A 16,195-nucleotide genomic window follows, 5' to 3' on the forward strand; every position below is an offset into this window, starting at 1 on the left:
TTACGTTTCAGAATGAGCCTTTGAGGTTTGAAACTCGAGAAGACTCCATAAATTAAATAATAAAGAATTTTGAGTGGTTGCTATATTTTCTTTGTAAGACGAACGTACCGGTATTTACCAACACTAACTCAGACTTCGATAAGCGAGAATCGTCACATGGTCGCAAAATTTACAAAGAAATTAGTGTAGCAATTGTCGTCGTGTCGGTTAAATTTCGGAATTGTGTAACAGGACACGGAATTATCTCGTCAAATATTTCACCAAGAACGAAAACAACGAAAAATGTGGGACAGATTGGTGATATGTGGACAGTAGCAACTATGACAGAACTGTTGAAAATTTAAGTACAAAATTATTGTTACAGTAAAAACAAATCCCGTTATTGTAATTTAGGGGACGGTTAGTACGGAATTAAAGTTCTCCTGAAATCTAGATTCATCCCCGACTGCATCTTACTTTTCCTACTGTAGCTACCCTGGCTTGATGTTAGATAGAATTCGGACTGCAACAGCGGCCGCGATCCGCTGCGTGGTCTTTAGGGCAATCAGAATGTGAGTGAGACGGGCAGCCCACCCCTCGCGACTTCAAAGGCTGCCGCAACTCCCCCGGCCCGCGCCCACTGCCCTCCAATCCTCTGCAAGTACAATATTTGCATGTTTGGAAAATGTTGCGGTAGCCACAGAAATCCGAACTCGCTTCTGCTTTGTAGTTCACTTCACAAACATTCCGAGCTTGTGGCAATGCTGGCGCTACTAACACCAGAACCAGCGCATGCTTCCTACACATATTTGTTAAGTTTTTCGGTTTCGAAACGTAGCGTTGAAAAACATTTAAACGTTACGGACTAGACCAGCAGACTACTTTAGGTACGGTTCTGCAGCACGTACGGACCAGTATCATTATTCCTCCTCCTACGCTGCCCGCGATTTCTAGCCAAGACGAAAGTCTGTTCGACGCTTCTGTATGAACTCAAATTTCTCTAATTTTGCTTTCTTGTTTATTATGCTACGAGTATGAGAGAGGTGTTAACGGAATTCCTGTTAAACACTTTGAACTCATGTAACAGGTAAAGTGAGATGTTATTGCGAACACTATCTCATCTCGAGAAAAGTACAGAATCTATATCAATGAAACCATAGAAATTCCCTGTGATTCCCTCTACTAATATTTAAAGTGAAGTGTGGTCACGACTCCTTACAACCAGCTCACATTATTTGTTTATTTACTGTGATGAAATTATACTCGGCGTTTAAATCCTCGTGTGACCTTTCTGATTTATGTAGTTCATGATTATCGATGTATCGGTACAGTTAAATGTCGGGATAATTTCCTAAATATATTCACGATAATCGCAATGAACGAGAGCTCAATCTATAATGACCTCGATATCTAAGTGTGTCAATATCTAGCCTCCTTGCTCCGTTCGCTATATGCTTCAAACTTTTATACGTTGAATACTTTGTCCCAGAAACTTACAGGAAAATCAGTTTTGTAAAATGCAGTACAATCCCTGTCAATTATTAATTGCATAGATTTCGATACCAGGTTAGGTTAGGTTAGTGGTGTTTAACGTCCCGTCGACAACGAGGTCATTAGAGACGGAGCGCAAGCTCAGGTTAGGGAGGGATGGGGAAGGAAATCGGCAGTGCCCATTCAAAGGAACCATCCCGGCATTTGCCTGAAACGATTTAGGGAAATCACGGAAAACCTAAATCAGGATGGCCGGAGACGGGATTGAACCGTCGTCCTCCCGAATGCGAGTCCAGTGTGCTAACCACTGCGCCACCTCGCTCGGTTTTCGATACCAGTTGAAACATAAAACATGTAGCTGTTATTGTTAACGTAATAGTTGTTAATGTGACGATATAGAGGCGCCACTGGTTTTCAGAAAAACCTCAGTCGTAATTATAAAGAAATATAGTACCAATAAATAACGATTTATAAAAGGTATACCTTCGGGTGTGTAGTTGGCCTGACGTTTCCATTTTAACATGCGGTATATCTACGTCTGACCTAGGCTTGTTGTTAAGACATGCCATTAATCAGTTACCGCAGGACAACATTAGAAATCTTTCTTTTCGAATTCTTTGAAGTGATACTTCAGCCAGGGGCTACACTTATTTGTAATCGTTACGGACATGCACACTATTTCTAACAAAATTGATGTTTACAGCGCAAAAGTCTCCTACTTCTTATTTACTGTCACTCCCTGCCTTGACGAATCCACATTGAGACAAGTACGCTCTCTCTGACATACATAAACTGCGGTATTCCGGAGGATTCTTAAGACGAATTTCTTGTAGATATCTCAGTAATCATTACTACTGTCATACCAAGTAGCATGTCCCTTAATGAAGGTTTAGATGAAGACATTTAGGATTAAGCTGGACAACGGTATATCTAGCAGGACTGTATTTAAGGTAGATAGTTCAGAGGACTGATATAATCTTACTCGTTTCCTTACTCTCTTATTCCTTGTGATGTCGAAGATATGTTTTTCGTCTTGACGACAGCGAAACAGATCACTGTCATTGGAAATGTGGTCACAAATACGCATAGTCGCAGAACACAGGCTATTAAGAGTCTGAGGTAATGCACTCCACATAAATACAGTAATAGATAGAGAAAAATATCATGTTTCAAGAATAAGAATAAATAAAGCCCCAGACATCAATCGAATTGCTTGATGGACAACTACAGCTATCTGATAACTTGCGCCTAATATGATTTAAATATTTCTTTTTAACCAGATAGAAATAAATAATAGCAATTTAACGGTAAGCCATTTCAACTGGAAATTGAAAGGCCTTTGCTTCTACGTCATTATGGTGATGTGGTCTGGCAGGACGTTGTTCATGGCCTTTCTCGTTAGATCTGGTGATGAATTATCGACGTGTCTCGCCGAGGCAACTCTTACATCTTTCAGTGTGATCCGGTTCGTCACTTCAGGAGCGACGGATGCCTTTTTAAACAGGGACTACCTATGGAACAGATGCGTGTGCTGGCTAACAAAGGACGTCAGGGCACTAGGGGCCAGTCTACAAAAATAATGATTTTGCTGTAAGCAAGAGCAGCTGGAATATGAACAGCTATGCCCGTGTACAAAACACAAGGCTGCGGTCAATACGTACTACACGTTCCGCATGAACCTTCCAGAAGCGCTAGATTTTCACATAATAACACTTGAGAATAATGCTTCATTATTATGGAACCGATAGAGATATACCCCGAGTTACCATGTGAAAAACTATACTCCCTAGTCCAGGGACATCCTAATACTATTGACAAATATGATTACCTAGTTGCCGCCCAACGACAAGTTGTAGTTTTTTTTGTTGGACCACCTCTTCGTCAACGTGCCCCATGGCCAACGACACAAACACAACACGACACTACACTTTATATGCAAAAAACACTTTATGTACACAAAACAGTTAATCTTAAGCCAGCCGGACAAATGGAATCAGTTGGAAAGCTTTGCACTGGGCAGCGATCAACAAGAAGAATGAACTCCTAACGGATGTGGGAATATTACGCTGGGAAATTATCATACGGGAAATAAATTTGCAGCTGAAATGTTGTCCAATTAACTGCATTAGTACATCCGCATGTTGTTCCAGCTTGTTCTATAAATCCAAATTTGGTACATTCTGAATCTATGACAGCACTCTTCAAACAGATCTTAAATCTTTCGGTGTAAAATATTAGTAATATTATTGTTTAGCTCCGGTAATTAGTCTTCGGCCCCCAAACACTAACGCAGTAATGCCTTGCACCAAAAATGAAGAACTTCATTGCACTCTTGTTTTGCAGCTGGTATCATTTACATATACACACATAAAAATAGTTTTGTATCACCTCGGTTCCGAGAGTTCCGGAGCCTGTACAGAAAATTGGAATAGAGATCAACATAAACATCATTTCTGTCCTTTTTATTGCTCATGAAAACCACACATTGCATGTTGTACCACCATACAGCAAGTACTTCAGAGGTGGTGGTCCAGATTGCTGAACACATCGTTACCTCTAATACCCAGTAGCATGCCTTCTTGCATTGATGCATTCCTGTATTCTTCGTGGCATACTATCCACAAGTTCATCAAGGCACTGTTGGTCCAGACTGTCGCACTCCTCAACGGCGATTACGCGTAGATCCGACAGAGTGGTTGGTGGGTCACTTCGACCATAAACAGTCCTTTTCAATCTATCTGAGGCATGTTCCATAGGGTTTGCGTCTGGAGAACATGCTGGCCACTCTATTCGAGCGAAGTCGTCATCCTGAAGGAAGTCAGTCACAAGATGTGTGCCATTGGGGCGCGAATTGTCGTCCATGAAGACAAATGCCTCGCCAATATGCTGCCGATATGGTTGCACTGTCGGTCGGAGGATGACATTCACGTATCGTACAGCCGTTACGGCGCCTTCCATGACCACCAGCGGCATACGTCGACCCCACATAATGCCACCCCAAAATAGCAGGAACCTACACCTTGCTACACTCGCTGGACAGTGTGTGTAAGGCGTTGAGCCTGACTGGGTTGCCTCCAAACACGTATCCGAGGATTGTCTGGTTGAAGGCATATGCGACACTCATCTGTGAAGAGAACGCGATGCCAATCCTGAGCGATCCATTCGGCATGTTGTTGGGCCAATCTGCACCGCGCTGCATGGTCTCGTAGTTGCAAAGATAGACCTCGCCATGGACGTCGGGAATGAAGTTGGGCATCATGCAGCCTACTGCGCACCGTTTGAGTCGTAACACGACGTCCTGTGGCTGCACGAAAAGCTTTATTCAGCATGGTGGCCATAATCCATAGGTAGCGGTGATCCACTGCAGTAGTAGCCCTTGGGCGGCCTGGGCGAGACATGTCATCGACAATTCCTGTCTCTCTGTATCTCCTCCATGTCCGAATAACATCGCTTTGGTTCTCTCCGAGACGGCTGAACACTTCCCTTGTTGAGAGCCTTTAAGTAACAATGCGGACGTCATCAAACCGCGGTATTGACCGTCTGGGCATGGTTGAACTATAGACAACACGAGCCGTGCACCTCCTTCCTGGTGGGATGACTGGAACTGATCGGCTGTCGGACCCCATCCGTGTAATAGGCGCTGCTCATGCATCCCTGGGCGGGTTTAGTGACATCTCTGAACAGTCAAAGGGACTGTGTCTGTGATACAATATCCACAGTCAACTTCTATCATCAGGAGTTCTGGGAACGGGGGTGATGCAAAACTTTTTTGATGTGTGTATTTAAGATGTTGTCTCAGTCTATTAGTAACTTATGTAGCTGCTCAACTCTTAACCTGTCACTAGATTCAGGGCTATAATAACGTGAAAAGTTCAAAGGAATAGTCATTTACGAATTACTCTGTGTACGGAAGTGATGCTGAGTCAAGCCAGGTCCGTGAGTATCATAATGTAATGAGTTCCTTGAAATTTGAGGAATTTTGCACCGCGCGAAGAGGGCGTGGCATGTTGCGTCTGCAGGAACGCAGCACTTAAATATGCTGTGCATTTGTGTCTTCCTAGAAAACGTAACCGCTAGCGCATTAACTATTTAGTCGACTTCTGTGGAATTTGGAAGGTAGGAGTTTAGGTACTGGCGGAAGTAAACCCGTGAGGACGTGTCGTCAGTCGTGTTTAGGTACATCAGCTGGTAGAGCACTTGCCCGCAAAAGGCAAAGGTCCTGAGTTCGAGTATTGGTTCGGCACGTAGTTTTAATCTGAAAGGAAGTTTCTTGTGTTTACTGTCATTTATTAGTTCAGTTCCAGTTAAATGTTCACTATCCTAACAGGCTGTAATCCAAAAAAAGTTTTCGAAGGAACACTAAACGGTGAGTTGTGACAAGATGTTTAATGCATTGTATCACTTAAACTACAATTTCTGCATAATACAAGAATAACTTTATAATAAACAAATAAGAACTAAAAACCTACAAAATGATTGAAGACAATGATGGACAATGTTCACACAAAGTGGAAAGTTCAGTTTCTTGAAAATACGTTCACATTTATGGAACACATAAAAACTTTGAGAACAGATCACATACAGGCTGCTTATCATAATATGCAAGTATAATTGCAGATCTCTGAACACAAACAAAAATTCAGTCTTTCCACCAAAATAAAACTCGCTGTATTATTCTTCAAAATGGTTAAAGATTTCGTGTACGAAACCCACATCGCACAGCTGTCATAAACTAATTTGTCTGCAACATTAAAAAAAACACGGTTTGCATAATAATACTACTAACCTAACATTTAGGTTTAGCTGCATTGTCGATGAGCTTAGTTCGTTTATTGTACCACAATTCAAATAAACAAAAAATTTTCTGTATTATTTACCAAGATTTATAAAAATTCATTTTACAACATTACACTCCACATATGACACTACTGATGATCTAAATTACAAGATAAAGTGCTGTTGTTGATGATGATAGTTTGATCATTGTACTACATTTTAAAGAACTCAAAACTGAAAAAGTTGTCCGTATTATTTAGCAAAACACAAATGCCACAACTGATCTATCTTTCAGGTTAAAGTGCACTTGTTGAGAAGTGCATGGTGCTTCGATGAAATAGTATTAATTTACATTTGTACAGGAAAGAAATACGTGTTGCTTTCAACTACAAATACTTTTCAAAGGCACCCAAACATTACATTAACTTTATCATTCGCTACAACTTGCTTTTCACCTTTTGCTGATAATATTAAGTTTAGTGAAACTGACCAGTTCAAATGTCTAGGTGTTCAGATAGATAGTAAGCTGTCGTGGAAAGCCTACGTTCAGGATCTTGTTCAAAGACTTAATACTGCCATTTTTACTGTTCGAACGGTATCTGAGGTGAGTGATCGTTCGACACGAAAATCAGTCTACTTTCCTTATTTTCATTCGCTTATGTCGTATGATATTATATTTTGGGGTAACTCTTCCCATTCTAAAAGGATATTTTTGGCTCAGAAACGGGCGGTTCGGGCAATAAGTGGTGTAAGTTCACAAACCTCTTGTTGACCCCTGTTCATGAGTCTGGGTATTTTGACATTGGCCTCTCAATGTATATATAATCCTTACTGTGATTTCTTGTTAACAATATTAGCTTATTCCCAAGAATAAGCAGCTTTCTCTCGGTTCATACTCGACAGAAATCAAACCAGCATTTGGACCGGACTTTCTTAACTCTTGTGCAGAAAGGTGTGCATCCATTTTCAATAAGCTACCACTCTAATTAAAAAATCTTAGCAGTAATCCACGCGCTTACAAATCGAAACTGAAGAGTTTCCTTATGGGTCACTCCTTATATTCTGTCGAGGAATTCCTTGAAAAATTCAGCTGATTCTTGTTGTATTGTTGATTGCGTTTACTTAAACTTATGAAATGACATTTTTGGGTTCATAAACATTTTATTTTTATCTGTTATTACTTTTGTGTAGTAATTTCATGTACCGACACGTTCCGTGACATTGGAGATTTGCTCCTCAATTTAGTCCTACGGAACGTGACGTGTAAATACAATAAAAATTATGCTGTTGGAAACTACATGACATTTCACCCCATACATTACCATCCTACAGCACAACTCTTATCGGTCTGCCCATCACTATATTACGGCAATGCTGAAATAAATTTCCACATACATGATGATGTAGCAAAATTGGAACAAAGTATCACCCTGCACCTCTTTCAGTACATGAAATTAATAAAAATTGCCCCTTACAATGTGAATGCATGATGAACACTTTAGGGGCTGTGATGGAGAGTCGACTGCCATTACCTGATTTGCTATTGGGAGGATGATGGTCGGATGACGTATCATTTTCCTGGATCAATTTAACAAAATCACAGAAAACCTAAATCCAGATGGCCTGATGGGCATTTGAACTATCATCTTCCCAAATGCATAAAATAATTACATTTGGGGCAAATTTTCATGTAGTTTCCACAGCGTGATAGCCTAAGTTGGCATTATCAACAGAGAAATGTTTTGCACTGCAAGATAAAGTTAATACTTTATCATGGAGTGGATGACTGAAAGTAGTTGCAAGTGCATAGTTGAAGTCATAGCAATCCCTTGTCCGTTACCTATTACTACTGTTCAGTATGCTATTTTCCCGAAGTGTCATGTAGTTTCCACTGAGTGACAGCACAAGTGAGTGCTCAGCAACTGCACTTCATCCTGTAACTAGGATCAGTTAGTCATGAGCGTTTTGTTAAATAAATAGACAATTTTTTGATTTCTTTCAAACGTAGTACATCGATCAAACCATTATCATCAACACGTACACCTTAAGTTGTAATTTAGATCAGCAGTAGTGCCATATGTGGTTTGTAACCTAATGGAACTAAATATATCTATTTTCATAAATAATGCAGAAAATTGTTTGTTCCTTTAAAGTGTGGTACAGTTCTTGATTTAAGCTCATCGACAACTGCAGGAAAACCTGTCCGTTAGATTAACAGTGTAACTCAATCCAGGTGTATTCTTTTACGTTGCAGGAACAATTGTACTTTGATATTTATGATAAGCAACCTGCAGTTGTTCTGTATCCAGAATTTTTACAAATTTCATAAATACTTAAATTTGGGGGCAAAGCGTGTATTTTCAAGAAATCGAAATTTCCACACAGTGTGAACATTGTCCATCATTGTCTTTGACCACATTATATGCTTAAAATTCTTATTCAGAGGATTATGAAATTATCCTTCTGTAATAGGAAGATATGTAGTTTAATTAATTCAACTCATTACATATATCATCAAACTGTATCATTTTTAGAATGGTGTGATGTGTGGTAGTATCAGAAAAATGTACTGTCGGTGGATAAATAAGCTTCCATAGGTAGATCAAACGTGAAAAAAAGTGTTAGCCGATCAGTAACGTAGATTATATTTTTGTAGTGTAGAACATGATGCATTGTCTTCTGCCCCCTAAAATGGTTGTTGATGAAGTGCAAAATTATTGTGAAGCTTCTCAGAACGTCAGGTAAGGAAAGATCAGTCTTTGTACGACCGTTAACATAGCCACAACTAGGCTTAAGAACGAAATTCCAATACCTTTACGTGTACTGATAAATATTATGGGCAATTAAGATATGGAAACAACATTGTGGCACTTAATTTGGAGTCCATTGTCATGTGTTAAGTGTCAAGGGCAAATTAAACATTAATTGCACTCTTCATATTGCTGACAGTTATAGAATAGTAATTCAGACTATTTGATTGTGTCAACTACCACTGCTTGCCTACTTAGCATAGTATTTTTGGCAACATTTGTGTTGTACAGTTGTAAGTTTGGTCAGGTTCGTTTTCGTACATTGCCACATTTAGGCGTAAAATGAAGTGCAGCTGGATGTTTAGCGTGTTATATTTAGCCAAATGTATCTTGTGCTGTTGTGGAACTAGTTAGAAGGGGAAATGCCACTGAGGCACTTGAACTGAGAGTCCACACTCATGTTTTTGGCATCACTTTTGATGGATATTTTACACATGGAGAGAATATTGCGACAATTCAGTGTGTGTGTGTGTGTGTGTCTGTGTGTTTTTGTTTGTGTGTGTGTGTGCTTACGTGTTTCAGTTTTTTGTTAAGTAATTCAGGTCTTTCGAAAATTTTTGGACATAGCGCCTACAGATTCATTGGCTGTTTCGTTTTAATGCCCGTTTAAATACTATGCTGTGACTGTCTGTTTCGTTTCCATGGTAGATATTTTGAATTTTCTGTCAGTGTGTCGTCATCTAAAGGGGGCATCGCTTGTGATATCATAATTATGATGTCATACAAAAGGGAGCGTGGCTTGTAACGTCATGAGTTTGGCAATGATCAGCGCACGTGACTTCAAAAACCTAAATAAATCGCTTGAAGCAGTGTATTGCTGTTCTGCTATTATCCTGCTGAAAGAAGCCATCATCACTGGGGAACATACCAGGCGCAAAAATGCAGGTAATATGCAATAATGTTCACGCAGTCCGCAACAGTCATCGTGCCTTCAAATTACTGCTACAGATCTCACGGCAGCCCAGGCGAAGGTCCCCCTTAGTATAGTACTACCGCCACCCGCCAGTGCCAATGGCGTGGTGCAAGTTTAGAGCGACTTTTGGCCCGATTGTCATGCAATTCGTACACGACCATTGACCTGGTGACACAAGAAACGTGATTTATGCGGCCAGGTGACACGTTTCCATACATTCAAGGTCCAATCTCGATTATCCCGTGTGTAGTGCAGTCGTAATTGTCAGTGTCGCTGTAGGGACTGTCAGCTGCTCCATTATGTGCGCTGGACGGAAACACTTGTGACTTCACCAGTACTGTACTTTGTTGTCATATCGGCCATAGATCTTCGCTTATCATTCGTTACAAGGCATTCTGTGATGAGACGTGGACGTTCAACACCTTGTCACCTACTGGTCACTTCACCGTTCTTCAACCACACGACATTAGCACGGGAACAGGTAATCAGTTCCGCCGTGTCTGACACGCTCGTTACCGGGCACCGGGCACTTATGTAAGTGGATTTCACCATTTGCGGCCCCTAGCGTCGCACAAACGATTCCCCATCCGTCTCTGATCCGCTTGTATACTTACCACATCATGTGATACCGACGCCACCAGGCGACATTCAGTCTTGAGACGGGCATTAGTCATAGCGTTTCAGATCATCAGTCTATAAGGCTGGTCCCAGTGGGACCTTCACTTTGGACCAGAAACGACGCATAATACACGCCAGTGTCCGCGACAATTTAAGTTGTGAGGTATATATGTATTATTTTGCTCTCTATGTAAATTCTGTTTCTTACTTAAATATTGCACACACAGAGCAAAACCCTGTAGCTGAATAATCTTTGACTATTGCTACAATATCTGTGTGTTGCTGCACCACCTCTGGCTGAGATCGCTAGAAGAGTTCCACGCATTCTACACTGATAACCCAAAATATTATCATCATTGCCCACCGCGGCGTTGGATGTCGCCTTGTGACGCGGGGCCCAAAGTATGTAAGCGGATCAGACACGAAAGGGGGATCACTATAGCGAAGATATGCGCTGCAAATGGAGAAATCCATTGAGATACGCTACTTTGACAGAGAACAGTTTATAAGAACCTTCAACATCGCAGCACATCAGCAATCGTTGGTTAATATATTAAAAAACTAGAAACCCGCCTCGATTGCGTAAAAAGCACCTAGTGTTAACCTAGGTTTCGGCGTAGATAACTACACCTTCCTCAGAACAATAAAACCCACAAGTGCCTAAGAAGACCTTTGTCAATGATTAAATGAACACCATAGCTAAACATTTATAAACGAAAAAAAGGAAAACACGAACAGTACACATGTACAAAGTCTAAACCACTACTTAACTTCATGGTGTAACCTCCACCTCACACCGGCCTATGTTCGATGCGCCATGGTCCGCCATAAACTGCAGCTACAAAATCTGCAGCTGGTTAAAATTCCCGCCCTTCATTCGGTTTATTATGAACGTACGCACATTCCACTTTGTGGTGCGAAATTTTCAGGCGTGTTTTTTTTTAAATATTGCTTTACTGCTGTACGCTGTACATTTTTTTCGAGAAATCTGCAAAATATTCGTCAAGACATGAGGTAAGTGAAAATACCGTATAGAGCCAGGAATTTCTTTGGAGATTCAGTTGCGCATTTATTTCAGAAGTAATTTTACATTCAGGATAGCAGTGCATTTTTATATACTCAGTTAGCTCCAGTTTTTAGACACTGTTGAGCAATTCAAATTAAGCCTTTACATAATTTAGTATAGTGAGATTTTTGTACAGTACACGAGCTTAAGTTAGGAATTAGTTTCTTGCTAATATTTTTCGAGTTGTTCTGGTAGCCAGTTTTGAGAAGATCCACTCAGATAGAGAGAGGCAGACAAGGGGCTAAGTTACAAGGTTAAACAAATGGTTTTATGTGTGCGTGCTGTCAGCACTTGTAAATATTTTGGTGTTGAGTTGCAGTTCAGACTCCGAAATTCGTCAATGTTCTTAGAGTGTAGTTCAAGAACTTGCAGTATTTGTTGATGCTAGTGAAAACTTTGTAATTTATTGAGAGTCAGCCACACTCGCAATTCCCATATTTTATTTTGTACTTTAACGAACTCAGTATTGTTGTATGATAGTAGTAAGCTAATTTTAAAAATTATCTTATATTCGTATTTAGCTGCTTCTATTTTTATTTCAATGTTGCAAATTTGGTATTTATGCCATTTTCTGACCTAAGATTTGATGTTGCATTGTTTCACAGAAATAGCTTAACAATAACTTTGTTCTAGGACTGTTCCTTTTGATGGTAATCAATCATTGGTTGTTTTTATTGACATTTATAGATTTGATACACACATACGGATTAAGGTGGAGCGAAAATGAATCTGCGAAGGCTCATACTTCGCGCTCAGCCTAAGATCCCTAAGAACGGATAGCCAATATGGCAAATAGTAAATTACATTGATAGAGGTTGTTTTTTCTGGCCGACATCAACCTGCATGCCACTAACAGATCTATTCTACATCTACGTACATCCATACTCCGCAAGCCACCTTATGGTGTGTGCCGTCATTAATAACAGCCAATGTCTGTATCACCATTAAAAGTAACGCAGTCCTGCAATAACGTTACCTTCAACCCACTTCTATAATATAATATTAATATTAAATCTTAAGCATGAAAACAGCGCAAATGCCAAAGTTACAACAGTGAATTAAAATACCGCATTTACCTCTCAATGATGAGAGGAATTTCCAGGAGCGACACATGGTTCGCATTCAACGTTAAACTTTTAAGTCCCTATTTCCCACCTGGAAAAATGGAGTAGGTAGACGCCCCGAATTGGCGTCAGTTAAAGATTTGCACACTCGGACATTGAGTCCCGTGCTTTTTGTTTCTTTCTTTCTTTCTTTTTTTTTTAAAAAAAGCTAAAAGTGAATATGACATCACCTAATAAATTTATAGAATATTTAGAGATTTAGTACAAAAAATTAATGGTTGGTTGGTTTTGGGGAAGGAGACCAGACAGCGTGGTCATCGGTCTCATCGGATTAGGGAAGGATGGGGAAGGAAGTCGGCCGTGCCCTTTCAGAGGAACCATCCCGGCATTTGCCTGGAGTGATTTAGGGAAATCACGGAAAACCTAAATCAGGATGGCCGGACGCGGGATTGAACCGTCGTCCTCCCGAATGCGAGTCCAGTGTCTTACCACTGCGCCACCTCGCTCGGTGGTAAAAAAAAAAAAAAAAAAAAAAAAAAAATTTAGGTTATTTTACTGTATAAAGAGTTACGTAAGTAAAGTCTCGAAGGTTGTCCAGAAAGTAATGCACCGCATATCTTTTCTCAGTCGAAAACAATGCTACGAATCGAACCGTTACGTATGTACAATTTGAAGTCTCCTGACTGAGCGCGCCACGTTTCCGTCACTTCCGACAGATAGCGTAGCAGCAGGACTGTTTCAAAATGGCGTCTCTAGGTGATGTACGTTACAAGCAACGTGCCATCATTGAATTTCTCACTGCAGAGAAAGAAACCGTGGGGAATATTCACAAACGCTTGTGCAAAGTCTATGGAGCATCTGCTGTCGACAGAAGCACGGTTGGTCGCTGGGCACGGAGGTGAGGTCATCACAAGGCGGTTCGCCGGAGCTCCACGATTTGCAGCGGTCGGGGAGACCATCCACGGCTGTCACACCTGATAGGCCTATGTTGCAGCGAGCTGATGTTGTCATTCCGCGAGGAGGGACACATTACGACTCGGCAGTTGGCGCTGCATCTCTCAAACAGCAAAGGAAGTGTGGATGCAATTATCCGCTCTCTCGGATGTTCAAAATTATGTGCAATATGGGTCCCGCGGTGTCTATCGGTGGATCACAAATCGCACAGAACAAACGTTGATTTTGATTTTGTGCAACGTTTTGAAGCTGAGGAGGAGGCCTTCTTGTCCCAGATTGTGACAGAGGATGAAACTTGGGTTCACCATTTTGAGCCCGAGACAAAACGACAGTCGCTGGAATGGCGCCATTTCCACTCGCCACAGCAGAAAAAATTCAAAGCAACTGCTTCCTCCGGCAAGGCCAGGATCACCGTGGTCTGGGACTGTGAAGGTATGATTCTCACTGATGTGACGCCAAGAGGCGGTACGATTAATTCAGAAGCATATGTCAACACATTAACAAAACTCGGGACGCGCTTCCGGTGACTTCGGCGCCACCAGGAGATGTTTTGCTGCAACACGACAACGCTCGGCCCCACATAAGTATGAGGACAGCTGAACACATCGCAAAACAGGGTTGGACAGTGTTACCCCATCCACCCTACAGCCCTGACCTCGGTTGGGCTATTAAAGAATGGCATTTGTGGAAGAAATTTTAGGACGATGAGGAGGTGATTCGCACAGCGCAGCACTGGCTCCGCCAGCAGGACAAGGATTGGTACCGACAGGGCATACACGCCCTTGTTTCGCGCCGGAGGGAGGCCACAGAACAGGATGGAGATTACGTGGAGAAAAGAGTGTGTAGGTAAAACACCATTTTTCGTGTGTGTAATTCTCATTATGTTCAATAAAGAATTGTCGAAGAAAAAAATGCGGTGCACTACTTTCTGGGCAACGCTCGTAAATAAAAGACAGAACAGTTGTGAAATTTCTGACCGGGTGTTGCGATCTTCCGAGCTATTAAGAGTGTCAATGTAACGACTCCGTAAGGACTTTCGTATCTACTACAACGGCACGTTTGGGGACTCTGAAAGAACATTGTTTTCAGCGTAGTTCAAGGTCACGGCTGACCAGCTGCAGAGGTGTTTGGAGAACAACGCTGCTGTTCGAAGGAAAACCGCAGACTGCTCTTGTCCAGCATGCGACGTACGAACTTGGAGAGACGCGCCGCCGGGAGGGGTCCTGGCGGGGCTTTGCGAAACTCTGCATCTGTGCCAAATTGCAGCTGCACTGCCCACGGCTAGCCGCGCCGCCTGTCACAGTGACAGTCCCGCAACACACGTACTATTTCATACTGGCCTATATGGTTACGATAGTGAGTGAATGCCTTAGAAGTTATCTATTGGCTGACGATCTTATACAGGGTGTACGCCTCACGCACAGGTTAATCGTCTCTAGTCGAACTGCTTGTGAAGTAATGACATTTCCTCGAATGTTGGCTACACTGCATTTTATCGAAAAGTTGAGTACAGCTTTCTGTTCGAGTGTCAGTTGTGAGAAGCTCGTATTCTCGAGTTGTTACAGAAATGGGGCAGTTTGCATTAGAACAGCGAATTAATATTGTGGAGTTTTACGTAAAGACAGGCTCCGTCAAGGAATGCCAAGAAATGTTTCGATCGAAGTATCGTGGTAGGAAACTCCCCATAACCAGCACTGTCCGAGATGTGTACAAGAAATGGAGGACTGTAGGATCTGTTCAGACTGTACAGAGCAATAGGCCACCGATAGTGAGGGCCCCTGTAACTACAGACAGAATTCGTACGGACGTTACGAGAAGTCCCCGAAAATTGGTAAGGAGGTTATCGCAACAGGGTGGTGTAGCTCGTACATCGTGTCATCGTGTACTGCATACTATGGAATTAAAAGCCTATCGCGTGAGTGTGGTGCAAGATTTGAAATTTGAGGATCAGAAGAAAAAGACTTCATTATTGTAACTGCCTGTCAACACCAACTGCTAACGGTTACCTGGACCCCTTACTTTACTTCATGTAAGATGAAGCCTGGTTTCATTAGTCAGGTTAAGCAAACTCCTAGAATTGCAGATACTGGTCGCAGGCCACCCTCATATTCTGCAAGAAGAACCTGTCCACTCAGAGAAGATACGTGTTTGCTGTGCATTATCGGGCTTGCGCTTTATAGGCCACATTTTTTTCAACTAACAGTGTCAGATATCTAGAAAAATGGTTCAAATGGCTCTGACCGCTATGGGACTTAACATCTGAGGTAATCAGTCCCCTAGAACTTAGAAGTACTTAAACCCAGCTAACCTAAGGACATCACACACACCCATGCCCGAGACAGGATTCGAACCTGCGACCGTAGCAGCAGCGCGGCTCCGGACTGAAAGGCCTAGAACCGCTCAGCCACTCCGGCCGGCTCGCCAGAAGATGGGGTAGTGGCATATCTACCAGAGCGCCATCTGTCTCTATCATGTTCTAGGGAATGCTCACAGCCAAAAGGGTCAGTGTGACGCTAAAGCGTGA

The 16,195-nt window shown here is 41.8% G+C and overlaps 1 protein-coding gene across 1 annotated transcript in view; it reads right to left on the minus strand.

The window, feature by feature from the left end:
• LOC126249076 (D(1A) dopamine receptor-like) overlaps positions 1 to 16,195 on the minus strand; it is a 65,945-nt gene that overhangs the window by 11,785 nt on the left and 37,965 nt on the right. The gene's annotated exons all lie outside the window — the stretch shown is intronic.

Source organism: Schistocerca nitens, chromosome 3 (genome assembly GCF_023898315.1).
Source record: "Schistocerca nitens isolate TAMUIC-IGC-003100 chromosome 3, iqSchNite1.1, whole genome shotgun sequence".
Taxonomy (NCBI): Eukaryota; Metazoa; Arthropoda; class Insecta; order Orthoptera; family Acrididae; genus Schistocerca; species Schistocerca nitens.